This window comes from Scyliorhinus torazame, chromosome 17 (assembly GCF_047496885.1).
Source record: "Scyliorhinus torazame isolate Kashiwa2021f chromosome 17, sScyTor2.1, whole genome shotgun sequence".
NCBI lineage: Eukaryota > Metazoa > Chordata > Chondrichthyes > Carcharhiniformes > Scyliorhinidae > Scyliorhinus > Scyliorhinus torazame.
This window is the reverse complement of record NC_092723.1, coordinates 84218198-84244147: the sequence shown is the minus strand read 5'-3', so window position 1 is coordinate 84244147 and position 25950 is coordinate 84218198. Positions and strand designations below refer to the sequence as shown.

The following is a 25950-nucleotide window of genomic DNA, read 5'->3' as shown; positions in this document are numbered from 1 at the left end:
TTTAATGAGGCGAGGGAAAGAGGACAGCTGCCCCCGACTATGTCAGAGGCAACGATATCGCTTCTCCTAAAGAAGGAAAAAGACCCGCTGAAATGCGGGTCCTATAGGCCTATTTCCCTCCTGAACGTAGACGCTAAGATTCTGGCCAAGGTAATGGCAATGAGGATAGAGGATTGTTTCCCGGGGGTGGTCCATGAGGACCAAACTGGGTTTGTGAAGGGGAGACAGCTGAATACGAATATACGGAGGCTGCTAGGGGTAATGATGATGCCCCCACCAGAGGGGGAAGCGGAGATACTGGTGGCGATGGATGCTGAGAAAGCATTTGATAGAGTGGAGTGGGATTATTTGTGGGAGGTGTTGAGGAGATTTGGCTTTGGAGATGAGTATATTAGATGGGTACAGCTGCTGTATAGGGCCCCGATGGCGAGCGTGGTCACGAATGGACGGGGGTCTGCGTATTTTCGGCTCCATAGAGGGACGAGGCAGGGATGTCCTCTGTCCCCATTATTGTTTGCACTGGTGATTGAGCCCCTGGCAATAGCATTGAGGGGTTCCAGGAAATGGAGGGGAGTACTCAGGGGAGGAGAGGAACACCGGGTATCTCTGTATGCGGACGATTTGTTGTTGTATGTGGCGGACCCGGCGGAGGGGATGCCAGAGATAATGCGGATACTTGGGGAGTTTGGAGAATTTTCAGGATATAAACTGAACATGGGGAAAAGTGAGTTGTTTGTGGTGCATCCAGGGGAGCAGAGCAGAGAAATAGAGGACTTACCGCTGAGGAAGGTAACAAGGGACTTTCGCTACTTGGGGATCCAGAAAGCCAAGAATTGGGGTACATTGCATAGGTTAAATTTAACGCGGTTAGTGGAACAGATGGAGGAGGACTTCAAGAGATGGGACATGGTATCCCTGTCACTGGCAGGGAGGGTGCAGGCGGTTAAAATGGTGGTCCTCCCGAGATTCCTCTTTGTGTTTCAGTGCCTCCCGGTGGTGATCACGAAGGCTTTTTTCAAAAGGATTGAGAAGAGTATCATGAGTTTTGTGTGGGCCGGGAAGACCCCGAGAGTGAGGAAGGGATTTTTGCAGCGTAGTAGGGATAGGGGGGGGGGCTGGCACTACCGAGCCTAAGTGAGTACTACTGGGCCGCCAATATCTCAATGGTATGTAAGTGGATGGGAGAAGAGGAGGGAGCGGCGTGGAAGAGATTGGAGAGGGCGTCCTGCAGGGGGACTAGCCTACAAGCTATGGTGACGGTGCCGTTGCCGTTCTCACCGAAGAAATACACCACAAGCCCGGTGGTGGTGGCTACTCTGAAAATTTTGGGGCAGTGGAGACGGCATAGGGGAAAGACGGGAGCCTCGGTGTGGTCCCCGATAAGAAATAACCATAGGTTTGCTCCGGGGAGAATGGATGGGGGATTTGGAACATGGCAAAGAGCAGGAGTAACACAATTGAGAGATCTGTTTGTAGATGGGACGTTTGCAAGTCTGGGATCGCTGACCGAAAAATATGGGTTGCCCCAAGGGAATGCATTCCGGTACATGCAACTGAGGGCTTTTGCGAGGCAACAGGTGAGGGAATTCCCGCAGCTCCCGACGCAGGAGGTGCAGGATAGAGTGATCTCGAAGACATGGGTGGGGACGGTAAGGTATCAGACATACATAGGGAAATGAGGGACGAGGGGGAGATTATGGTAGATGAGCTGAAAGGGAAATGGGAAGAAGAGCTGGGGGAGGAGATTGAGGAGGGGCTGTGGGCTGATGCCCTAAGTAGGGTAAAGCCATCGTCCTCGTGTGCCAGGCTAAGCCTGATACAATTTAAGGTGTTACACAGGGTGCATATGACTGGAGCACGGCTCAGTAAATTTTTTGGAGTAGAGGATAGGTGTGCGAGATGCTCGAGAAGCCCAGCGAATCACACCCACATGTTCTGGTCATGTCCGGCACTACAGGGGTTTTGGGTGGGGGTGACAAAGGTGCTTTCGAAGGTGGTGGGGGTCCAGGTCGAACCAAGCTGGGGGTTGGCTATATTCGGGGTTGCAGAAGAGCCGGGAGTGCAGGAGGCGAAAGAGGCTGATGTTTTGGCCTTTGCGTCCCTAGTAGCCCGGCGCAGGATACTGTTGATGTGGAAGGAAGCCAAGCCCCCGGGTGTGGAGACCTGGATAAATGACATGGCAGGGTTTATAAAGCTGGAACGGATTAAGTTCGCCCTAAGGGGATCGGCTCAAGGGTTCACCAGGCGGTGGCAACCGTTCGTCGAATGCCTCACAGAAAGATAGAGAGAATGGAAAAGAAGAAGACAGCAGCAGCAACCCGGGGGGGGGGGGGGGGGGGGACCAGAAGGACTCTCAGGGATGTTAGTGTATAAGTATGATATGTATAGGTTGTTGTTATAGGTAATTGTATACTGGACTGCTGAATTGTATTTTTGGAGAGTATTTATTTTGGACAAGGCAGTTGCCATTTAGTTTTGTATTGTTTTTTAATTTTGATGTTGTTTATATATTATTTATTTCTTGTTTAAAAAACTGGCCATTGTTATTTATATTGTTATATTACTGTGTAAAAGATACACAATGTACTGTTATGGTTGGCCAAAAATTTTGAATAATATATATGAAAAAAAAAGGTGTGTTTCTTCAAAGATTTTTCCACTAAGGACAGGTGGTACGGTACGGTCCAACTACTTGGAGCGTTCCGCGGCAATGAGGCCAGGCCCATCCTTCGTAACACCGGGGACAGGTAGAACCTCAGTATGTAGTGACACTTGGTGTTTGCATACTGGGGGTCCACGCACAGCTTGATGCAGCTGGACACAAAGGTGGCCAACAGGATGAGGGAGGCGTTGGGTATGTTCCGCCCTCCCTTCTCCAGAGGTTTGTACATGGTGTCCCTTCGGACGCGGTCCATCTTGGATCGCCAGATAAACTTGAAGATGGCCCGGGTGACTGCTGCGGCGTAGGGTCGGGTTATGGGCCAGACCTGCGCCACGTACAGTAGCACCGAGAGTACCTCACACCTGATGACCAGGGTTTTGCCCGCAATGGAGAGGGAGCGTTGCTCCCACCAGCCCAGTTTCTGTCTTACCTTTCCTATGCGCTCCTCCCAGTTTTTGGTGCACGCCCCAGCAGCTCCGAACCATATCCCCAGCACCTTCAGGTAATCTGGCCTGACAGTGAAGGGGACAAAGGACCGGTCGGCCCAGTTCCCAAAGAACATGGCCTCGCTCTTGCCACGGTTTACCTTGGCTCCCGAGGCCCGTTCAAACTGGTCGCAGGTGGTCAAGAGCCTGCGTTCAGACGCAGGATCCGAGCAGAAGACGGCAACGTCGTCCATGTACAGGGAGGCCTTGACTTGCATGCCTCCACTGCCTGGGATCGTCACTCCTCTTATACCCGGATCCCTCCTGATGGACTCGGCAAAAGGTTCTATGCAGCACACAAAAAGGGCAGAGGAGAGAGAGCAGCCCTGCCTGACTCCGGATTTGATCTGGAACTTTTCTGATTCCCACCCATTGATTGAGACTGCGCTATAGATGTTTGTGTAGAGCAGTTTGATCCAATTGCGGATTCCCTCCCCAAACCCTATTTTGGACAGCACATCCATCATGTAGGTGTGCGATATTCTGTCAAAAGCCTTCTCCTGGTCAAGGCTGATGAGGCAAGTGTCCACCCTACTGTCCTGCACGTAGGCGATCGTATCCCTGAGTAGCGCGAGGCTATCAGAGATCTTCCTGCCGGGTACAGCACAGGTCTGGTCAGGGTGGATCACCGACTCCAGAGCAGACCTGACCCGATTGGCGATGACCTTTGCTAGAATTTTGTAGTCCACATTCAACAGTGAAATGGGTCGCCAATTTCGAATTTCTTCCCTTTCCCCCTTCTGCTTGTAGATGAGGGTGATGATGCCTTTGCTCATGGACTCTGACATGCTGCCTTCCAGAAGCATACTCTCGTACACTTCCAGCAGGTCTGGGCCCATCCAGTCCCACAGAGCCGAATACAACTCAACCGGTAAGCCGTCGCTTCCGGGTGTTTCACTCGTCTCGAAGGACTTGACGACCTTTGTCAGCTCGTCCAGAGTTAGTGGTTTGTCCAGGTTTTCCAGCTCGCTGTCGCCTATGACCTCCGTGATAGTCGACAGGAAAGTATGGGAAACAGTGCTATCTGTTGGCTTCAGGTCATACAGTCCGGCATAAAAGGATTGGCTGATCCTCAGGATGTCAGACTGCGATGACTTTTCAGAGCCATCTCCTTCCTTCAGGCTGCTGATCACAGAGGTCTCTCTGTGCACCTTTTGGAAGAAGAAGCGTGAGCACTTTTCGTCCTGCTCCACGGAGCGGACTCTGGAACGGAAGATAACCTTGGAGGCCTCCGAGGTGTAGAGCGAGGCTTGCTGGCTCTTCACCTCTTGGAGATCCTCCTTGACATCCACCCCCATCGACTGAAGCTGGAGCAAATTTTGCATACTTTTCTGGAGCCTGGACATGACCCCTTGTCTCTCTCTCACCTTTTGAACGCCCTTGAGGATGAAAAACCTCTTGATATTCCCCTTGATTGCTTCCCACCAGAGATGTGGGGCCTCAAAGAGGGGTTTCACGGTTCTCCAACCTTTGTAATCCCTCCTGAGTTCCTCGATGTTCTCAGGGGTCAGCAGTTTTACATTTAGCTTCCATGTCCCCCTGCCTACCCCCTGGTCTTCCTGCAGGTGGCAGTCGGCCAGTAGGAGGCAGTGGTCAGAGAAGAACACCGGCGTTACGTCGGTGGACCTGACCGTGAAAGCTCGGGACACAAAAAAGAAGTCTATCCTGGAGCGGACGGACCCGTCTGGCCGTGACCATGTGTATCTACGCTGCGCGCCGTCTGCAGGGTTGCTGCAGACGTCGAGCAGCTTGGCGTCTTTTACCGTTACCATCAGGAGTCTGGACGTAGCGTCTAGTTTGCTGTCGGCTTTGTTGGATCGTCCAGCCGCATCGATGATGCAGTTGAAGTCACCACCCAGGATGACCGGCTTGGAGGTGGCCAACAGCAGTGGGAGTTGCTGAAGGACTGCCAGCCGCTCACTTTTTACGGCCGGGGCGTACACATTTATAAGTCTGAGAGGGGTGTTTTTGTATTTCACGTCTGCTACGAGGAGGCGCCCGCCCACCACCTCCTTAACGTCGGAGATGGTGAAATTGCCTCCCCGCAGCTGAATACCCAGGCCGGAGGAGCGGCAGTCGTTTCCTCCTGACCAGATGTATGGCCCGTGGGACCACCAGCTCGACCAGCGCCTGTAGTTGCTGAGGTGCGGAATTCCGCACTCCTGCAGGAACAGTAGGTCAGCTTTCACATTTGCTAAATAGTTCAGTGTGGCTACACACCGCGAAGTATCTGTGATGCTTCGCACATTTATGGATGCAATTTTTAAACCCATTATAAAAAGGTAGATTTACCAGTCTCAAGAGTCCAGAGTCTATACGGTTGGCTGTTCCAGCTGTTGGATGTTCCCCAGCATGCCGTTGGTGCTCGCAAACTTTAGCACAGTTGCAGAGCTGAGAAAACTGTTCTGATCCGTACTGGCCCCGTGATTTTGATGCACCTGCATTAGGGGGGTGGTGTCGCCCTGGCGTTCGTCGTGGCAGTCAGTAGGTGTTGGGGTTGCAGGCCGGTCTTCACCTGGGTTATTGCTGCTCGTTACTATCGGGGGTTGGTCTGTGACCTTGTTTTCTTCCCGGTCGGTAGTCTGGGGGGTCTGTGCCTCCCGTTCCACGTTGGTGCTTTGCCTCTTTATTTGAGGCCGATTCTTGTCCTGTTTTCCCTCATCGGATGAGGTGTCGGCGCTAAGTGCGCCGGCTGAGAGGTGTCGCTTTTTGCCACTACCCCTCGGGGGGTTCTTCAGTTTGTTTTTTTGTTTCCGCTTTCGTTTGTCCCTCTTCACTGTTTCCCAGGGCTCTTTATTCTTTGTCCCATCCTCTTCCTCTTCCATTGAGTGTTCCTCATCAGATGGGGCTGGGGCTGGGTTGTCAGGAGGTGCTGGGGCCTCCTCTTTTTGTTGGGGGCCCTTCTGTTGCTTTTCCGCATTCTGTGCCGTGGTGTCTTTTTCGGTGGAGGGTGTATGCACCTCCTCTCTGGTCGCCTTTTTAACTCCGCTGCTGATGATTTGAGCGTATGTCGCCCCGCGTTTCGGGCAGGCCCTGTAAAGATGGCCGGCCTCCCCACACAGGTTGCAGCACTTGTCTTCTTTGCAGTCCTTAGTCATGTGTCCCTCCTGCCTGCAGTTTTTACAGAAGGTCACACTGCAGTTTGCGGCAACATGCCCCGTTTTGCCACAGGTGTGGCATACTCGTGGCTGTCCCACGTAGTAGAGGTAGCCACGATTTACTCCAATAGCGAAACTGGAGGGGGGATGCAGGATGGTTCCGTTGCTGTCCGTTCTTAGGGTCACCTTGACCTGGTGCTCACTTGTCCAGATGCCGAAGGTGTCTTTCACTTGCACGCTGTCACTTTTCAGCTCAGCGTACCTGGCGAGGAACGTGAGCACATCAGACACAGGGACGTGGGGGTTGTACGTGTGCAGTGTAACAACCCGATTTCGCTGCGCCGGTAGCGTAAACAGAGGCTCTGCAGTCAGGATCGACAGGGGACTCTGGTTACCTTTTTCCTTGAAGACGTTCAAGAATTTGATGCACGCTGCAACGCTCTTGAAAGTGACATCAAAGAAACCATTGTTGGGGAAGTTTTGCAAGCAGAAGATCTCTGTTGCTTTGAACCCACAACACTCGAGCAGCACCCTCTTCACGAAGTGTTTCCGGTCCAAAGGTGACTCTCCCTCCGTTTTCTTCACTGTGACTCGGACAGTGTTTCACACTCCCCAGCCTGGTGGTCGGGATGCAGCTGCATCCATAGCTCGTACGTTGGGTGTGAAACTGTATCGGCGTTAGGCTTAAACCAGAGGTTTAGGCCAGCATGTAGATCCACCAATAGCAGCCAAGCTCCAAACGTTTCCTCTTTGACGACTTCAATCCCTCCGAGTTTTCCAATCCACGATCGACATCGAAATCCTCAGCTTCTCTTGATCAAATGATACCACACTTGATCTTAGCCAAAAGGCCGAGAAGCCGAGTAATCCACATTCAACAGTGAAATGATGTGGAGATGCCGGCGTTGGACTGGGGTGAGCACAGTACGAAGTCTTACAACACCAGGTTAAAGTCCAACAGGTTTGTTTCGATGTCACTAGCTTTCGGAGCGCTGCTCCTTCCTCAGGTGAATGAAGAGGTATGCTCCAGAAACATATATATAGACAGATTCAAAGATGCCAGACAATGCTTGGAATGCGACCATTAGCAGGTGATTAAATCTTTACAGATCCAGAGATGGGGTAACCCCAGGTTTCAGAGGTGTGAATTGTGTCAAGCCAGGACAGTTGGTAGGATTTTGCAGTGAAATGGGTGGTCAATTTTGAATTTGTTTGCTTTCCCCCTTGTGCTTGTAAGATGAGGGTGATGATGCCTTTCGTCATCCTTCATCACACCGGGGCCAGGTAGAAGCTGAGTAGCAGCAGCCACTTGACGAAGCGTTTTGTTGTGTGATGAAAGAAATGTGAATAAAGTGTATATTTGTATGTGTTTGAGCTGTTTTTTGACTTTGAAATTCCCCATAAAGGGGTGGTGTGCACCGTTCCTGGAGATACTGCAATACCAGGTCGATGCGTGGAGTGGACGGAGCAAGCCCCTATTCCATCTCCCTGCTCCAAAAATCAATTTAATATATGGTCCCCAGATAAGGGACGTATCAGATATTAAACTAATAAGAACAGATTTTTTTTTTTTTATTTTTTTTTTTCAAAAAAATATACTTTATTCATAAAAATTTATCATGAGCATTACAGAAACATTTGAAATTGTCTTGACTGTACATCTCCGGCAGGGTTACATGTTGCCTTGACTTTCTTTCATTCAATTTTGATATTGTCATACACATATCACTCTTTACATTACAATTCCTTCTTAAATATTTACAGTGCCATGTTTGTTTTTGTACATTGGAGTGTTGGTTGCCCAGACCGAGGGGCTTTACACTGTTACCCGCCCCTTGGTGTACATTTGCTGGAAAGACCTTACACAGTGGTCTTTCCCCATTGCGCCTTGGCGGCAGCTGCCCCAAGCTTGAGTGCGTCCCTCAGCACGTAGTCCTGGACCTTGGAATGTGCCAGTCTGCAACACTCGGTCGAGGACAATTCTTTGCACTGGAAGATCAGCAAGTTTCGGGCAGACCAAAGAGCGTCTTTTACCGAGTTGATGACCTTCCAGCAGCAGTTGATATTTGTCTCGGTGTGTGTCCCTGGAAACAGTCCGTAGAGCACAGAGTCCTGTGTCACAGATCTGTTTGGGATAAACCTTGACAAATACCACTGCATCTCTCTCCAGACCTTCTTTGCAAAGGCACATTCCACAAAGAGGTGTGTGACCGTCTCATTTCCCCCACAGCCACTCCGAGGGCAGCGTGCATTGGCACAGAGCCTTCGGGTGTGCATGAAGAATCTGACAGGGAGGGCCCTTCTCACCACCAGCCAAGCTAGGTCTTGGTGCTTGTTTGAAAGTTCTGGTGATGAGGCGTTCTGCCAGATGACTCTGGCAGTCTGCTCAGGGAACCATCCAACGTCCTCCACGGTCTCCTTTTCCCTGAGGGCCTCAAGGACATTACGTGCTGACCACTTCATTGCCTTGTGGTCAAAGGTGTTTTCCTTCAAAAACTTTTCCACGAAGGACAGGTGGTACGGTACGGTCCAACTACTTGGAGCGTTCCGCGGCAATGAGGCCAGGCCCATCCTTCGTAACACCGGGGACAGGTAGAACCTCAGTATGTAGTGACACTTGGTGTTTGCATACTGGGGGTCCACGCACAGCTTGATGCAGCTGGACACAAAGGTGGCCAACAGGATGAGGGAGGCGTTGGGTACGTTCCGCCCTCCCTTCTCCAGAGGTTTGTACATGGTGTCCCTTCAGACACGGTCCATCTTGGATCGCCAGATAAATTTGAAGATGGCCCGGGTGACTGCTGTGGCGTAGGGTCGGGCTATGGGCCAGACCTGCGCCACGTACAGTAGCACCGAGAGTACCTCACACCTGATGACCAGGGTTTTGCCTGCAATGGAGAGGGAGCGTTGCTCCCACCAGCTCAGTTTCTGTCTTACCTTTCCTATGCGCTCCTCCCAGTTTTTGGTGCACGCCCCAGCAGCTCCGAACCATATCCCCAGCACCTTCAGGTAATCTGACCTGACAGTGAAGGGGACAAAGGACCGGTCGGCCCAGTTCCCAAAGAACATGGCCTCGCTCTTGCCCCGGATAACCTTGGCTCCCGAGGCCAGTTCAAACTGGTCGCAGGTTGTCAAGAGCCTGCGTACAGACGCAGGATCCGAGCAGAAGACGGCAACGTCGTCCATGTACAGGGAGGCCTTGACTTGCATGCCTCCACTGCCTGGGATCGTCACTCCTCTTATACCCGGATCCCTCCTGATGGACTCGGCAAAAGGTTCTATGCAGCACACAAAAAGGGCAGAGGAGAGAGGGCAGCCCTGCCTGACTCCAGATCTGATCTGGAACTTTTCTGATTCCCACCCATTGATTGAGACTGCGCTATAGATGTTTGTGTAGAGCAGTTTGATCCAATTGCGAATTCCCTCCCCAAACCCCATTTTGGAGAGCACATCCATCATGTAGGTGTGCGATATTCTGTCAAAAGCCTTCTCCTGGTCAAGGCTGATGAGGCAAGTGTCCACCCCCCTGTCCTGCACGTAGGCGATCGTATCCCTGAGTAGCGCGAGGCTATCAGAGATCTTCCTGCCGGGTACAGCACAGGTCTGGTCAGGGTGGATCACCGACTCCAGAGCAGACCTGACCCGATTGGCAATGACCTTGGCTAGAATTTTGTAGTCCACATTCAACAGTGAAATGGGTCGCCAATTTCGAATTTCTTCCCTTTCCCCCTTCTGCTTGTAGATGAGGGTGATGATGCCTTTCCTCATGGACTCTGACATGCTGCCTTCCAGAAGCATACTCTCGTACACTTCCAGCAGGTCTGGGCCGATCCAGTCCCACAGAGCCGAATACAACTCAACCGGTAAGCCGTCGCTTCCGGGAGTTTTACTCGTCTCGAAGGACTTGGCGGCCTTCGTCAGCCCGTCCAGAGTTAGTGGTTTGTCCAGGTTTTCCAGCTCGCTGTCGCCTATGACCTCCGTGATAGTCGACAGGAAAGTCTGGGAAACAGTGCTATCTGTTGGCTTCAGGTCATACAGTCCGGCATAAAAGGATTGGCTGATCCTCAGGATGTCAGACTGCGATGACTTTTCAGAGCCATCTTCTTCCTTCAGGCTGCTGATCACAGAGGTCTCTCTGTGCACCTTTTGGAAGACGAAGCGTGAGCACTTTTAGTCCTGCTCCACGGAGCGGACTCTGGAACGGAAGATAACCTTGGAGGCCTCCGAGGTGTAGAGCGAGGCTTGCTGGCTCTTCACCTCTTGGAGATCCTCCTTGACATCCACCCCCATCGATTGCAGCTGGAGCAAATTTTGCATACTTTTCTGGAGCCTGGACATGACCCTCGTCTCTCTCTCACCTTTTGAACGCCCTTGAGGATGAAAAACCTCTTGATATTCCCCTTGATTGCTTCCCACCAGAGATGTGGGGCCTCAAAGAGGGGTTTCACGGTTCTCCAACCTTTGTAATCCCTCCTGAGTTCCTCAATGTTCTCAGGGGTCAGCAGTTTTACATTTAGCTTCCATGTCCCCCTGCCTACCCCCTGGTCTTCCTGCAGGTGGCAGTCGGCCAGTAGGAGGCAGTGGTCAGAGAAGAACACCGGCGTTACGTCGGTGGACCTGACCGTGAAAGCTCGGGACACAAAAAAGAAGTCTATCCTGGAGCGGACGGACCCGTCTGGCCGTGACCATGTGTATCTACGCTGCGCGCCGTCTGCAGGGTTGCTGCAGACGTCGAGCAGCTTGGCGTCTTTTACCGTTTCCATCAGGAGTCTGGACGTAGCGTCTAGTTTGCTGTCGGCTTTGCTGGATCGTCCAGCTGCATCGATGATGCAGTTGAAGTCACCACCCAGGATGACCGGCTTGGAGGTGGCCAACAGCAGTGGGAGTTGCTGAAGGACTGCCAGCAGCTCACTTTTTACGGCCGGGGCGTACACATTAATAAGTCTGAGAGGGGTGTTTTTGTATTTCACGTCTGCTACGAGGAGGCGCCCGCCCACCACCTCCTTCACGTCGGAGATGGTGAAGTTGCCTCCCCGCAGCAGAATACCCAGGCCGGAGGAGCGGCAGTCGTTTCCTCCTGACCAGATGGATGGCCCGTGGGACCACCAGCTCGACCAGCGCCTGTAGTTGCTGAGGTGCGGAATTCCGCACTCCTGCAGGAACAGTAGGTCAGCTTTTACATTTGCCAAATAGTTGAGTGTGGCTACACACCGCGAAGTATCTTTGATGCTTCGCACATTTATGGATGCAATTTTTAAACCCATTATAAAAAGATAGATTTACCAGTCTCAAGAGTCCAGAGTCTATACAGTTGGCTGTTCCAGCTGTTCGATGTTCCCCAGCATGCCGGTGGTGCTCGCAAACTTTAGCACAGTTGCAGGGCTGAGAAAACTGTTCTGGTCCGTACTGGCCCCGTGATTTGGATGCACATGTATTGGGGGTGTGGTGTAGCCCTGGCGTTCGGCGTGGCAGTCAGTAGGTGTTGGGGTTGCAGGCCGGTCTTCACCTGGGTTGTTGCTGCTCGTTGCTATCGGGGGTTGGTCTGTGACCTTGTTTTCTTCCCGGTCGGTAGTCTGGGGGGTCTGTGCCCTCCGTTCCACGTTGGTGCTTTGCCTCTTTATTTGAGGCCGATTCTTGTCCTGTTTTCCCTCATCGGATGAGGTTTCGGCGCTAAGTGCGCTGGCTGAAAGGTGTCGCTTTTTGCCACTACCCCTCCGGGGGTTCTTCAGTTTGTTTTTTTGTTTCCGCTTTTGTTTGTCCCTGTTCACTGTTTCCCAGGGCTCTTTATTCTTTGTCCCATCCTCTTCCTCTTCCATGGAGTGTTCCTCATCAGATGGGGCTGGGGTTGGGTTGTCAGGAGGTGCTGGGGCCTCCTCTTTTTGTTGGGGGCCCTTCTGTTGCTTTTCCGCATTCTGTGCCGTGGTGTCTTTTTCGGTGGAGGGTGTATGCTCCTCCTCTCTGGTCGCCTTTTTAACTCCACTGCTGATGATTTGAGCGTACGTCGCCCCGCGTTTCGGGCAGGCCCTGTAAAGATGGCCGGCCTCCCCACACAGGTTGCAGCATTTGTCTTCTTTGCAGTCCTTAGTCATGTGTCCCTCCTGCCTGCAGTTTTTACAGAAGGTCACACTGCAGTTTGCGGCAACATGCCCCGTTTTGCCACAGGTGTGGCATACTTTGGCTGTCCCACGTAGTAGAGGTAGCCACGATTTACTCCAATAGCGAAATTGGAGGGGGGATGTAGGATGGCTCCGTTGCTGTCCGTTCTTAGGATCACCTTGACCTGGTGCTCACTTGTCCAGATACCGAAGGTGTCTTTCACTTGCACGCTGTCACTTTTCAGCTCAGCGTACCTGGCGAGGAACGTGAGCACATCAGACACAGGGACGTGGGGGTTGTACGTGTGCAGTGTAATAACCCGATTTCGCTGCGCCGGTAGCGTAAACAGAGGCTCCGCAGTCAGGATCGACAGGGGACTCTGGTTACCTTTTTCCTTGAAGACGTTCAAGAATTTGATGCACGCTGCGACGCTCTTGAAGGTGACATCAAAGAAACCATTCTTGGGGAAGTTTTGCAAGCAGAAGATCTCTGTTGCTTTAAACCCACAACACTCGAGCAGCACCCTCTTCACGAAGTGTTTCCGGTCCAAAGGTGACTCTCCCTCCGTTTTCTTCACTGTGACTCGGACAGTGTTTCGCACTCCCCAGCCTGGTGGTCGGGATGCAGCTGCATCCATAGCTCGTACGTTGGGTGTGAAACTGTATCGGCGTTAGGCCTAAACCAGAGGTTTAGGCCAGCATGTAGATCCACCAATAGCAGCCAAGCTCCAAACGTTTCCTCTTTGACGACTTCAATCCCTCTGAGTTCTCCAATCCACGATCGACATCGAAATCCTCAGCTTCCCTCGATCAAATGAGACTACACTTGATCTTAGCCAAAAGGCCGAGAAGCCGAGTAATCCACATTCAACAGTGAAATGATGTGGAGATGCCGGCGTTGGACTGGGGTGAGCACAGTACGAAGTCTTACAACACCAGGTTAAAGTCCAACAGGTTTGTTTCGATGTCACTAGCTTTCGGAGCGCTGCTCCTTCCTCAGGTGAATGAAGAGGTATGCTCCAGAAACATATATATAGACAGATTCAAAGATGCCAGACAATGCTTGGAATGCGACCATTAGCAGGTGATTAAATCTTTACAGATCCAGAGATGGGGTAACCCCAGGTTTCAGAGTTGTGAATTGTGTCAAGCCAGGACAGTTGGTAGGATTTTGCAGTGAAATGGGTGGTCAATTTTGAATTTGTTTGCTTTCCCCCTTGTGCTTGTAAGATGAAGGTGATGATGCCTTTCGTCATCCTTCATCACACCGGGGCCAGGTAGAAGCTGAGTAGCAGCAGCCACTTGACGAAGCGTTTTGTTGTGTGATGAAAGAAATGTGAATAAAGTGTATATTTGTATGTGTTTGAGCTGTTTTTTGACTTTGAAATTCCCCATAAAGGGGTGGTGTGCACCGTTCCTGGAGATACTGCAATACCAGGTCGATGCGTGGAGTGGACGGAGCAAGCCCCTATTCCATCTCCCTGCTCCAAAAATCAATTTAATATATGGTCCCCAGATAAGGAACGTATCAGATATTCAACTGATAAGAACAGATTTTTTTTTTTTTTTTTTTTCAAAAAAATATACTTTATTCATAAAAATTTATCATGAGCATTACAGAAACATTTCAAATTGTCTTGACTATACATTTCCGGCAGGGTTACATGTTGCCTTGACTTTGTTTCATTCAATTTTGATATTGTCATACACATATCACTCTTTACATTACAATTCCTTCTTAAATATTTACAGTGCCAGTTTTTTTTGTACATTGGAGTGTTGGTTGCCCAGACCGAGGGGCTTTACACTGTTACCCACCCCTCGGTGTACATTTGCTGGAAAGACTTTACACAGTGGTCTTTCCCCATTGCGCCTTGGCGGCATCTGCCCCAAGCTTGAGTGCGTCCCTCAGCACGTAGTCCTGGACCTTGGAATGTGCCAGTCTGCAACACTCGGTCAAGGACAATTCTTTGCACTGGAAGATCAGCAAGTTTCGGGCAGACCAAAGAGCGTCTTTTACCGAGTTGATGACCTTCCAGCAGCAGTTGATATTTGTCTCGGTGTGTGTCCCTGGAAACAGTCCGTAGAGCACAGAGTCCTGTGTCACAGATCTGTTTGGGATAAACCTTGACAAATACCACTGCATCTCTCTCCAGACCTTCTTTGCAAAGGCACATTCCACAAGGAGGTGTGTGACCGTCTCATTTCCCCCACAGTCACTCCGAGGGCAGCGTGCATTGGTGCAGAGCCTTCGGGTGTGCATGAAGAATCTGACGGGGAGGGCCCTTCTCACCACCAGCCAAGCTAGGTCTTGGTGCTTATTATGAAAGTTCTGGTGATGAGGCGTTCTGCCAGATGACTCTGACAGTCTGCTCAGGGAACCATCCAACGTCCTCCACGGTCTCCTTTTCCCTGAGGGCCTCGAGGACATTACGTGCTCACCACTGCTTCATTGCCTTGTGGTCAAAGGTGTTTTCCTTCAAAAACTTTTCCACGAAGGATAGGTGGTACGGCACGGTCCAACTACTTGGAGCGTTCCGCGGCAATGAAGCCAGGCCCATCCTTCGTAACACCGGGGACAGGTAGAACCTCAGTATGTAGTGACACTTGGTGTTTGCATACTGGGGGTCCACGCACAGCTTGATGCAGCTGGACACAAAGGTGGCCAACAGGATGAGGGAGGCGTTGGGTACGTTCCGCCCTCCCTTCTCCAGAGGTTTGTACATGGTGTCCCTTCGGACACGGTCCATCTTGGATCGCCAGATAAATTTGAAGATGGCCCGGGTGACTGCTGTGGCGTAGGGTCTGGTTATGGGCCAGACCTGCGCCACGTACGGTAGCACCGAGAGTACCTCACACCTGATGACCAGGATTTTGCCCGCAATGGAGAGGGAGCGTTGCTCTCACCAGCCCAGTTTCTGTCTTACCTTTCCTATGCGCTCCTCCCAGTTTTTGGTGCACGCCCCAGCAGCTCCGAACCATATCCCCAGCACCTTCAGGTAATCTGACCTGACAGTGAAGGGGACAAAGGACCGGTCGGCCCAGTTCCCAAAGAACATGGCCTCGCTCTTGCCCCGGTTTACCTTGGCTCCAGAGGCCAGTTCAAACTGGTCGCTGGTGGTCAAGAGCCTGCGTACAGACGCAGGATCCGAGCAGAAGACGGCAACGTCGTCCATGTACAGGGAGGCCTTGACTTGCATGCCTCCACTGCCTGGGATCGTCACTCCTCTTATACCCGGATCCCTCCTGATGGACTCGGCAAAAGGTTCTATGCAGCACACAAAAAGGGCAGAGGAGAGAGGGCAGCCCTGCCTGACTCCAGATCTGATCTGGAACTTTTCTGATTCCCACCCATTGATTGAGACTGCGCTATAGATGTTTGTGTCGAGCAGTTTGATCCAATTGCGAATTCCCTCCCCAAACCCCATTTTGGAGAGCACATCCATCATGTAGGTGTGCGATATTCTGTCAAAAGCCTTCTCCTGGTCAAGGCTGATGAGGCAAGTGTCCACCCCCCTGTCCTGCACGTAGGCGATCGTATCCCTGAGTAGCGCGAGGCTATCAGAGATCTTCCTGCCGGGTACAGCACAGGTCTTGTCAGGGTGGATCACCGACTCCAGAGCAGACCTGACCCGATTGGCGATGACCTTTGCTAGAATTTTGTAGTCCACATTCAACAGTGAAATGGGTCGCCAATTTCGAATTTCTTCCCTTTCCCCCTTCTGCTTGTAGATGAGGGTGATGATGCCTTTCCTCATGGACTCTGACATGCTGCCTTCCAGAAGCATACTCTCGTACACTTCCAGCAGGTCTGGGCCCATCCAGTCCCACAGAGCCGAATACAACTCAACCGGTAAGCCGTCGCTTCCGGGAGTTTTGCTCGTCTCGAAGGACTTGACGGCCTTTGTCAGCTCGTCCAGAGTTAGTGGTTTGTCCAGGCATGTAATGAGACAGTGGGGAAGGGAACACTGACAAAGGAGAGTATTTGTAGGCACGGAGATGGGTTGAAGTGTGTATACTTCAACGCAAGAAGCATCAGGAATAAGGTGGGTGAACTTAAGGCATGGATCGGTACTTGGGACTACGATGTGGTGGCCATCACGGAAACTTGGATAGAAGAGGGGCAGAAATGGTTGTTGGAGGTCCCTGGTTATAGATGTTTCAATAAGATTAGGGAGGGTGGTAAAAAAGGTGGGGGGGTGGCATTATTAATTAGAGATAGTATAACAGCTGCAGAAAGGCAGTTCGAGGAGTATCACCCTATTGAGGTAGTATGGGTTGAAGTCAGAAATAGGAAAGGAGCAGTCACCTTGTTAGGAGTTTTCTATAGGCCCCCCAATAGTAACAGAGATGTGGAGGAACAGATTGGGAAACAGATTTTGGAAAGGTGCAGAAGTCATAGGGTAGTAGTCATGGGCGACTTGAACTTCCCAAATATTGAGTGGAAACTCTTTAGATCAAATAGTTTGGATGGGGTGGTGTTTGTGCAGTGTGTCCAGGAAGCTTTTCTAACACAGTATGTAGATTGTCCGACCAGAGGAGGGGCAATATTGGATTTAGTACTGGGTAATGAACCAGGGCAAGTGATAGATTTGTTAGTGGGGGAGCATTTTGGAGATAGTGACCACAATTCTGTGACTTTCACTTTAGTAATGGAGAGGGATAGGTACGTGCAACAGGGCAAGGTTTACAATTGGGGGAAGGGTAAATACGATGTTGTCAGACAAGAATTGAAGTGCATAAGTTGGGAACATAGGCTGGCAGGGAAGGACACAAGTGAAATGTGGAACTTGTTCAAGGAACAGGTGCTACGTGTCCTTGGTATGTATGTCCCTGTCAGGCAGGGAAGAGATGGTCGAGTGAGGGAACCATGGTTGACAAGAGAGGTTGAATGTCTTGTTAAAAGGAAAAAGGTGACTTATGTAAGGCTGAGGAAACAAGGTTCAGACAGGGCATTGGAGGGATACAAGATAGCCAGGAGGGAACTGAAGAAAGGGATTAGGAGAGCTAAGAGAGGGCATGAACAATCTTTGGCGTGTAGGATCAAGGAAAACCCCAAGGCCTTTTACACATATGTGAGAAATATGAGAATGACTAGAGCGAGGGTATGTCCGATCAAGGACAGTAGCGGGAGATTGTGTATTGAGTCTGAAGAGATAGGAGAGGTCTTGAATGAGTATTTTTCTTCTGTATTTACAAATGAGAGGGGCGATATTGTTGGAGAGGACAGTGTGAAACAGATTGGTAAGCTCGAGGAAATACTTGTCAGGAAGGAAGATGTGTTGGGCATTTTGAAAAACTTGAGGATAGACAAGTCCCCCGGGCCTGACGGGATATATCCAAGGATTCTATGGGAAGCAAGAGATGAAATTGCAGAGCCGTTGGCAATGATCTTTTCGTCCTCACTGTCAACAGGGGTGGTACCAGGGGATTGGAGAGTGGCGAATGTCGTGCCCCTGTTCAAAAAAGGAACTAGGGATAACCCTGGGAATTACAGGCCAGTTAGTCTTACTTCGGTGGTAGGCAAAGTAATGGAAAGGGTACTGAAGGATAGGATTTCTGAGCATCTGGAAAGACACTGCTTGATTAGGGATAGTCAGCACGGATTTGTGAGGGGTAGGTCTTGCCTTACAAATCTTATTGAATTCTTTGAGGAGGTGACCAAGCATGTGGATGAAGGTAAAGCAGTGGATGTAGTGTACATGGATTTTAGTAAGGCATTTGATAAAGTTCCCCATGGTAGGCTTGTGCAGAAAGTAAGGAGGCATGGGATAGTGGGAAATTTGGCCAGTTGGATAACGAACTGGCTAACCGATAGAAGTCAGAGAGTGGTGGTGGATGGCAAATATTCAGCCTGGATCCCAGTTACCAGTGGCGTACCGCAGGGATCAGTTCTGGGTCCTCTGCTGTTTGTGATTTTCATTAATGACTTGGATGAGGGAGTTGAAGGGTGGGTCAGTAAATTTGCAGACGATACGAAGATTGGTGGAGTTGTGGATAGTAAGGAGGGCTGTTGTCGGCTGCAAAGAGACATAGATAGGATGCAGAGCTGGGCTGAGAAGTGGCAGATGGAGTTTAACCCTGAAAAGTGTGAGGTTGTCCATTTTAGAAGGTCAAATATGAATGCGGAATATAGGGTTAACGGTAGAGTTCTTGGCAATGTGGAGGAGCAGAGAGATCTTGGGGTCTATGTTCATACATCCTTGAAAGTTGCCACTCAAGTGGATAGAGCTGTGAAGAAGGCCTATGGTGTGCTCGCGTTCATTAACAGAGGGATTGAATTTAAGAGCCGTGAGGTGATGATGCAGCTGTACAAAACTTTGGTAAGGCCACATTTGGAGTACTGTGTACAGTTCTGGTCGCCTCATTTTAGGAAGGATGTGGAAGCTCTGGAAAAGGTGCAAAGAAGATTTACCAGGATGTTGCCTGGAATGGAGAGTAGGTCTTACAAGGAAAGGTTGAGGGTGCTAGGCCTTTTCTCATTAGAGCGGAGAAGGATGAGGGGCGACTTGATAGAGGTTTATAAGATGATCAGGGGAATAGATAGAGTAGACAGTCAGAGACTTTTTCCCCGGGTGGAACACACCATTACAAGGGGACATAAATTTAAGGTGAAAGGTGGAAGATATAGGAGGGATATCAGAGGTAGGTTCTTTACCCAGAGAGTAGTGGGGGCATGGAATGCACTGCCTGTGGAAGTAGTTGAGTCGGAAACATTAGGGACCTTCAAGCAGCTATTGGATAGGTACATGGATGACGGTAAAATGATATAGTGTAGATTTATTTGTTCTTAAGGGCAGCACGGTAGCATTGTGGATAGCGCAATTGCTTCACAGCTCCATGGTCCCAGGTTCGATTCCGGCTTGGGTCATTGTCTGTGCGGAGTCTGCACGTCCTCCCCGTGTCTGCGTGGGTTTCCTCCGGGTGCTCCGGTTTCCTCCCACAGTCCAAAGATGTGCGGGTTAGGTGAATTGGCCAATGATAAATTGCCCTTAATGTCCAAATTGCCCTTGGTGTTGGGTGGAGGTGTTGAGTTTGGGTATGGTGCTCTTTCCAAGAGCCGGTGCAGACACAAAGGGCCGAATGGCCTCCTTCTGCACTGTAAATTCAATGATAATCTATGATTAATCAAGGACAAAGGTTCGGCACAACATCGTGGGCCGAAGGGCCCGTTCTGTGCTGTATTTTCTATGTTCTATGTTCTATGTTCTATGTTTTCCAGCTCGCTGTCGCCTATGATCTCCGTGATAGTCGACAGGAAAGTCTGGGAAACAGTGCTATCTGTTGGCTTCAGGTCATACAGTCCGGCATAAAAGGATTGGCTGATCCTCAGGATGTCAGACTGCGATGACTTTTCAGAGCCATCTTCTTCCTTCAGGCTGCTGATCACAGAGGTCTCTCTGTGCACCTTTTGGAAGACGAAGCGTGAGCACTTTTCGTCCTGCTCCACGGAGCGGACTCTGGAACGGAAGATAACCTTGGAGGCCTCCGAGGTGTAGAGCGAGGCTTGCTGGCTCTTCACCTCTTGGAGATCCTCCTTGACATCCACCCCCATCGATTGCAGCTGGAGCAAATTTTGCATACTTTTCTGGAGCCTGGACATGACCCTCGTCTCTCTCTCACCTTTTGAACGCCCTTGAGGATGAAAAACCTCTTGATATTCCCCTTGATTGCTTCCCACCAGAGATGTGGGGCCTCAAAGAGGGGTTTCACGGTTCTCCAACCTTTGTAATCCCTCCTGAGTTCCTCAATGTTCTCAGGGGTCAGCAGTTTTACATTTAGCTTCCATGTCCCCCTGCCTACCCCCTGGTCTTCCTGCAGGTGGCAGTCGGCCAGTAGGAGGCAGTGGTCAGAGAAGAACACCGGCGTTACGTCGGTGGACCTGACCGTGAAAGCTCGGGACACAAAAAAGTAGTCTATCCTGGAGCGGATGGACCCGTCTGGCCGTGACCATGTGTATCTACGCTGCGCGCCATCTGCAGGGTTGCTGCAGACGTTGAGCAGCTTGGCGTCTTTTACCGTTTCCATCAGGAGTCTGGACGTAGCGTCTAGTTTGCTGTCGGCTTTGCTGGATCGTCCAGCCGCATCGATGATGCAGTTGAAGTCACCACCCAGGATGACCGGCTTGGAGGTGGCCAACAGCAGTGGGAGTTGCTGAAGGACTGCCAGCCGCTCACTTTTTACGGCCGGGGCGTACACATTAATAAGTCTGAGAGGGGTGTTTTTGTATTTCATGTCTGCTACGAGGAGGCGCCCGCCCACCACCTCCTTAACGTCGGAGATGGTGAAGTTGCCTCCCCGCAGCAGAATACCCAGGCCGGAGGAGCGGCAGTCGTTTCCTCCTGACCAGATGGATGGCCCGTGGGACCACCAGCTCGACCAGCGCCTGTAGTTGCTGAGGTGCGGAATTCCGCACTCCTGCAGGAACAGTAGGTCAGCTTTTACATTTGCCAAATAGTTGAGTGTGGCTACACACCGCGAAGTATCTTTGATGCTTCGCACATTTATGGATGCAATTTTTAAACCCATTATAAAAAGGTAGATTTACCAGTCTCAAGAGTCCAGAGTCTATATAGTTGGCTGTTCCAGCTGTTCGATGTTCCCCAGCATGCCGGTGGTGCTCGCAAACTTTAGCACAGTTGCAGGGCTGAGAAAACTGTTCTGGTCCGTACTGGCCCCGTGATTTTGATGCAGATGCATTGGGGGGGTGGTGTAGCCCTGGGGTTCGTCGTGGCAGTCAGTAGGTGTTGGGGTTGCAGGCAGGTCGTCACCTGGGTTGTTGCTGCTCGTTGCTATCGGGGGTTGGTCTGTGACCTTGTTTTCTTCCCGGTCGGTGGTCTGGGGGGTCTGTGCCTCCCGTTCCACGTTGGTGCTTTGCCTCTTTATTTGAGGCCGATTCTTGTCCTGTTTTCCCTCATCGGATGAGGTGTCGGCGCTAAGTGCGCTGGCTGAAAGGTGGCGCTTTTTGCCACTACCCCTCGGGGGGTTCTTCAGTTTGTTTTTTTGTTTCCGCTTTCGTTTGTCCCTGTTCACTGTTTCCCAGGGCTCTTTATTCTTTGTCCCATCCTCTTCCTCTTCCATTGAGTGTTCCTCATCAGGTGGGGCTGGGGTTGGGTTGTCAGGAGGTGCTGGGGCCTCCTCTTTTTGTTGGGGGCCCTTCTGTTGCTTTTCCTCATTCTGAGCCGTGGTGTCTTTTTCGGTGGAGGGTGTATGCTCCTCCTCTCTGGTCGCCTTTTTAACTCCGCTGCTGATGATTTGAGCGTATGTCGCCCCTCGTTTCGGGCAGGCCCTGTAAAGATGGCCGGCCTCCCCACACAGGTTGCAGCACTTGTCTTCCTTGCAGTCCTTAATCACGTGTCCCTCCTGCCTGCAGTTTTTGCAGAAGGTCACACTGCAGTTTGCGGCAACATGCCCCGTTTTGCCACAGGTGTGGCATACACGTGGCTGTCCCACGTAGTAGAGGTAGCCACGATTTACTCCAATAGCGAAATTGGAGGGGGGATGCAGGATGGCTCCGTTGCTGTCCGTTCTTAGGGTCACCTTGACCTGGTGCTCACTTGTCCAGATGCCGAAGGTGTCTTTCACTTGCACGCTGTCACTTTTCAGCTCAGCGTACCTGGCGAGGAACGTGAGCACATCAGATACAGGGACGTGGGGGTTGTACGTGTGCAGTGTAACAACCCGATTTCGCTGTGCCGGTAGCGTAAACAGAGGCTCCGCAGTCAGGATCGACAAGGGACTCTGGTTACCTTTTTCCTTGAAGACGTTCAAGAATTTGATGCACGCTGCGACGCTCTTGAAGGTGACATCAAAGAAACCATTCTTGGGGAAGTTTTGCAAGCAGACGATCTCTGTTGCTTTAAACCCACAACACTCGAGCAGCACCCTCTTCACGAAGTGTTTCCGGTCCAAAGGTGACTCTCCTTCCGTTTTCTTCACTGTGACTCGGACAGTGTTTCGCACTCCCCAGCCTGGTGGTCGGGATGCAGCTGCATCCATAGCTCGTTCGTTGGGTGTGAAACTGTATCGGCGTTAGGCCTAAACCCGAGGTTTAGGCCAGCATGTAGATCCACCAATAGCAGCCAAGCTCCAAACGTTTCCTCTTTGACGACTTCAATCCCTCCGAGTTCTCCAATCCACGATCGACATGGAAATCCTCAGCTTCCCTCGATCAAATGAGACTACACTTGATCTGAGCCAAAAGGCCGAGAAGCCGAGTAATCCACATTCAACAGTGAAATGATGTGGAGATGCCGGCGTTGGACTGGGGTGAGCACAGTACGAAGTCTTACAACACCAGGTTAAAGTCCAACAGGTTTGTTTCGATGTCACTAGCTTTCGGAGCGCTGCTCCTTCCTCAAGTGAATGAAGAGGTATGCTCCAGAAACATATATATGGACAGATTCAAAGATGCCAGACAATGCTTGGAATGCGACCATTAGCAGGTGATTAAATCTTTACAGATCCAGAGATGGGGTAACCCCAGGTTTCAGAGGTGTGAATTGTGTCAAGCCAGGACAGTTGGTAGGATTTTGCAGTGAAATGGGTGGTCAATTTTGAATTTGTTTGCTTTCCCCCTTGTGCTTGTAAGATGAGGGTGATGATGCCTTTCGTCATCCTTCATCACACCGGGGCCAGGTAGAAGCTGAGTAGCAGCAGCCACTTGACGAAGCGTTTTGTTGTGTGATGAAAGAAATGTGAATAAAGTGTATATTTGTATGTGTTTGAGCTGTTTTTTGACTTTGAAATTCCCCATAAAGGGGTGGTGTGCACCGTTCCTGGAGATACTGCAATACCAGGTCGATGCGTGGAGTGGATGGAGCAAGCCCCTATTCCATCTCCCTGCTCCAAAAATCAATTTAATATATGGTCCCCAGATAAGGGACGTATCAGATATTAAACTGATAAGAACAGATTTTTTTTTTTTTTTTTCAAAAAAATATACTTTATTCATAAAAATTTATCATGAGCATTACAGAAACATTTCAAATTGTCTTGACTGTACATTTCCGGCAGGGTTACATGTTGCCTTGACTTTCTTCCATTCAACTTTGATATTGTCATACACATATCACTCTTTACATTACAATTCCTTCTTAAATATTTACAGTGCCAGTTTTTTTTTGTACATTGGAGTGTTGGTTGCCCCGACCGAGGGGCTTTACACTGTTACCCGCCCCTCGGTGTACATTTGCTGGAAAGACTTTACACAGTGGTCTTTCCCCATTGCGCCTTGGCGGCAGCTGCCCCAAGCTTGAGTGCGTCCCTCAGCACGTAGTCCTGGACCTTGGAATGTGCCAGTCTGCAACACTCGGTCGAGGACAATTCTTTGCACTGGAAGATCAGCAAGTTTCGGGCAGACCAAAGAGCGTCTTTTACCGAGTTGATGACCTTCCAGCAGCAGTTGATATTTGTCTCGGTGTGTGTCCCTGGAAACAGTCCGTAGAGCACAGAGTCCTGTGTCACAGATCTGTTTGGGATAAACCTTGACAAATACCACTGCATCTCTCTCCAGACCTTCTTTGCAAAGGCACATTCCACAAGGAGGTGTGTGACCGTCTCATTTCCCCCACAGCCACTCCGAGGGCAGCGTGCATTGGTGCAGAGCCTTCGGGTGTGCATGAAGAACCTGACAGGGAGGGCCCTTCTCACCACCAGCCAAGCTAGGTCTTGGTGCTTGTTTGAAAGTTCTGGTGATGAGGCGTTCTGCCAGATGACTCTGGCAGTCTGCTCAGGGAACCATCCAACGTCCTCCACGGTCTCTTTTTCCCTGAGGGCCTCGAGGACATTACGTGCTGACCACTGCTTCATTGCCTTGTGGTCAAAGGAGTTTTCCTTCAAAAACTTTTCCACAAAGGACAGGTGGTACGGTACGGTCCAACTACTTGGAGCGTTCCGCGGCAATGAGGCCAGGCCCATCCTTCGCAACACCGGGGACAGGTAGAACCTCAGTATGTAGTGACACTTGGTGTTTGCATACTGGGGGTCCACGCACAGCTTGATGCAGCTGGACACAAAGGTGGCCAACAGGATGAGGGAGGCGTTGGGTACGTTCCACCCTCCCTTCTCCAGAGGTTTGTACATGGTGTCCCTTCGGACACGGTCCATCTTGGATCGCCAGATAAATTTGAAGATGGCCCGGGTGACTGCTGTGGCGTAGGGTCGGGTTATGGGCCAGACCTGCGCCACGTACAGTAGCACCGAGAGTACCTCACACCTGATGACCAGGGTTTTGCCCGCAATGGAGAGGGAGCGTTGCTCCCACCAGCCCAGTTTCTGTCTTACCTTTCCTATGCGCTCCTCCCAGTTTTTGGTGCACGCCCCAGCAGCTCCGAACCATATCCCCAGCACCTTCAGGTAATCTGACCTGACAGTGAAGGGGACAAAGGACCGGTCGGCCCAGTTCCCAAAGAACATGGCCTCGCTCTTGCCACGGTTTACCTTGGCTCCCGAGGCCAGTTCAAATTGGTCGCAGGTGGTCAAGAGCCTGCGTACAGACGCAGGATCCGAGCAGAAGACGGCAACGTCGTCCATGTACAGGGAGGCCTTGACTTGCATGCCTCCACTGCCTGGGATCGTCACTCCTCTTATGCCCGGATCCCTCCTGATGGACTCGGCAAAAGGTTCTATGCAGCACACAAAAAGGGCAGAGGAGAGAGGGCAGCCCTGCCTGACTCCAGATTTGATCTGGAACTTTTCTGATTCCCACCCATTGATTGAGACTGCGCTATAGATGTTTGTGTAGAGCAGTTTGATCCAATTGCGAATTCCCTCCCCAAACCCCATTTTGGAGAGCACATCCATCATGTAGGTGTGTGATATTCTGTCAAAAGCCTTCTCCTGGTCAAGGCTGATGAGGCAAGTGTCCACCCCCCTGTCCTGCACGTAGGCGATCGTATCCCTGAGTAGCGCGAGGCTATCAGAGATCTTCCTGCCGGGTACAGCACAGGTCTGGTCAGGGTGGATCACCGACTCCAGAGCAGACCTGACCCGATTGGCGATGACCTTTGCTAGAATTTTGTAGTCCACATTCAACAGTGAAATGGGTCGCCAATTTCGAATTTCTTCTCTTTCCCCCTTCTGCTTGTAGATGAGGGTGATGATGCCTTTCCTCATGGACTCTGACATGCTGCCTTCCAGAAGCATACTCTCGTACCGTACACTTCCAGCAGATCTGGGCCCATCCAGTCCCACAGAGCCGAATACAACTCAACCGGTAAGCCGTCGCTTCCGGGAGTTTTACTCGTCTCGAAGGACTTGGCGGCCTTTGTCAGCTCGTCCAGAGTTAGTGATTTGTCCAGGTTTTCCAGCTCGCTGTCGCCTATGACCTCCGTGATAGTCGACAGGAAGGTCTGGGAAACAGTGCTATCTGTTGGCTTCAGGTCATACAGTCCGGCATAAAAGGATTGGCTGATCCTCAGGATGTCAGACTGCGATGACTTTTCAGAGCCATCTTCTTCCTTCAGGCTGCTGATCACAGAGGTCTCTCTGTGCACCTTTTGGAAGAAGAAGCGTGAGCACTTTTCGTCCTGCTCCACGGAGCGGACTCTGGAACGGAAGATAACCTTGGAGGCCTCCGAGGTGTAGAGCGAGGCTTGCTGGCTCTTCAC

General features: G+C 51.0%; 2 non-coding genes and 1 pseudogene across 2 annotated transcripts; all 3 read right to left on the bottom strand.

Moving 5' to 3' along the window:
- Positions 1–7653: 7653 nt before the first annotated feature.
- Positions 7654–7842, bottom strand: LOC140394605 (U2 spliceosomal RNA). Its single transcript, XR_011935922.1, has one exon. It is a non-coding gene; the product is annotated as a U2 spliceosomal RNA (small nuclear RNA).
- A 5899-nt stretch (positions 7843–13741) lies between these two features.
- Positions 13742–13925, bottom strand: LOC140394612 (U2 spliceosomal RNA). The gene has a single exon (XR_011935929.1). It is a non-coding gene; the product is annotated as a U2 spliceosomal RNA (small nuclear RNA).
- Positions 13926–23102: 9177 nt separating this feature from the next.
- LOC140394669 (U2 spliceosomal RNA) lies at positions 23103–23283 on the bottom strand (annotated as a pseudogene).
- Positions 23284–25950: the final 2667 nt, after the last annotated feature.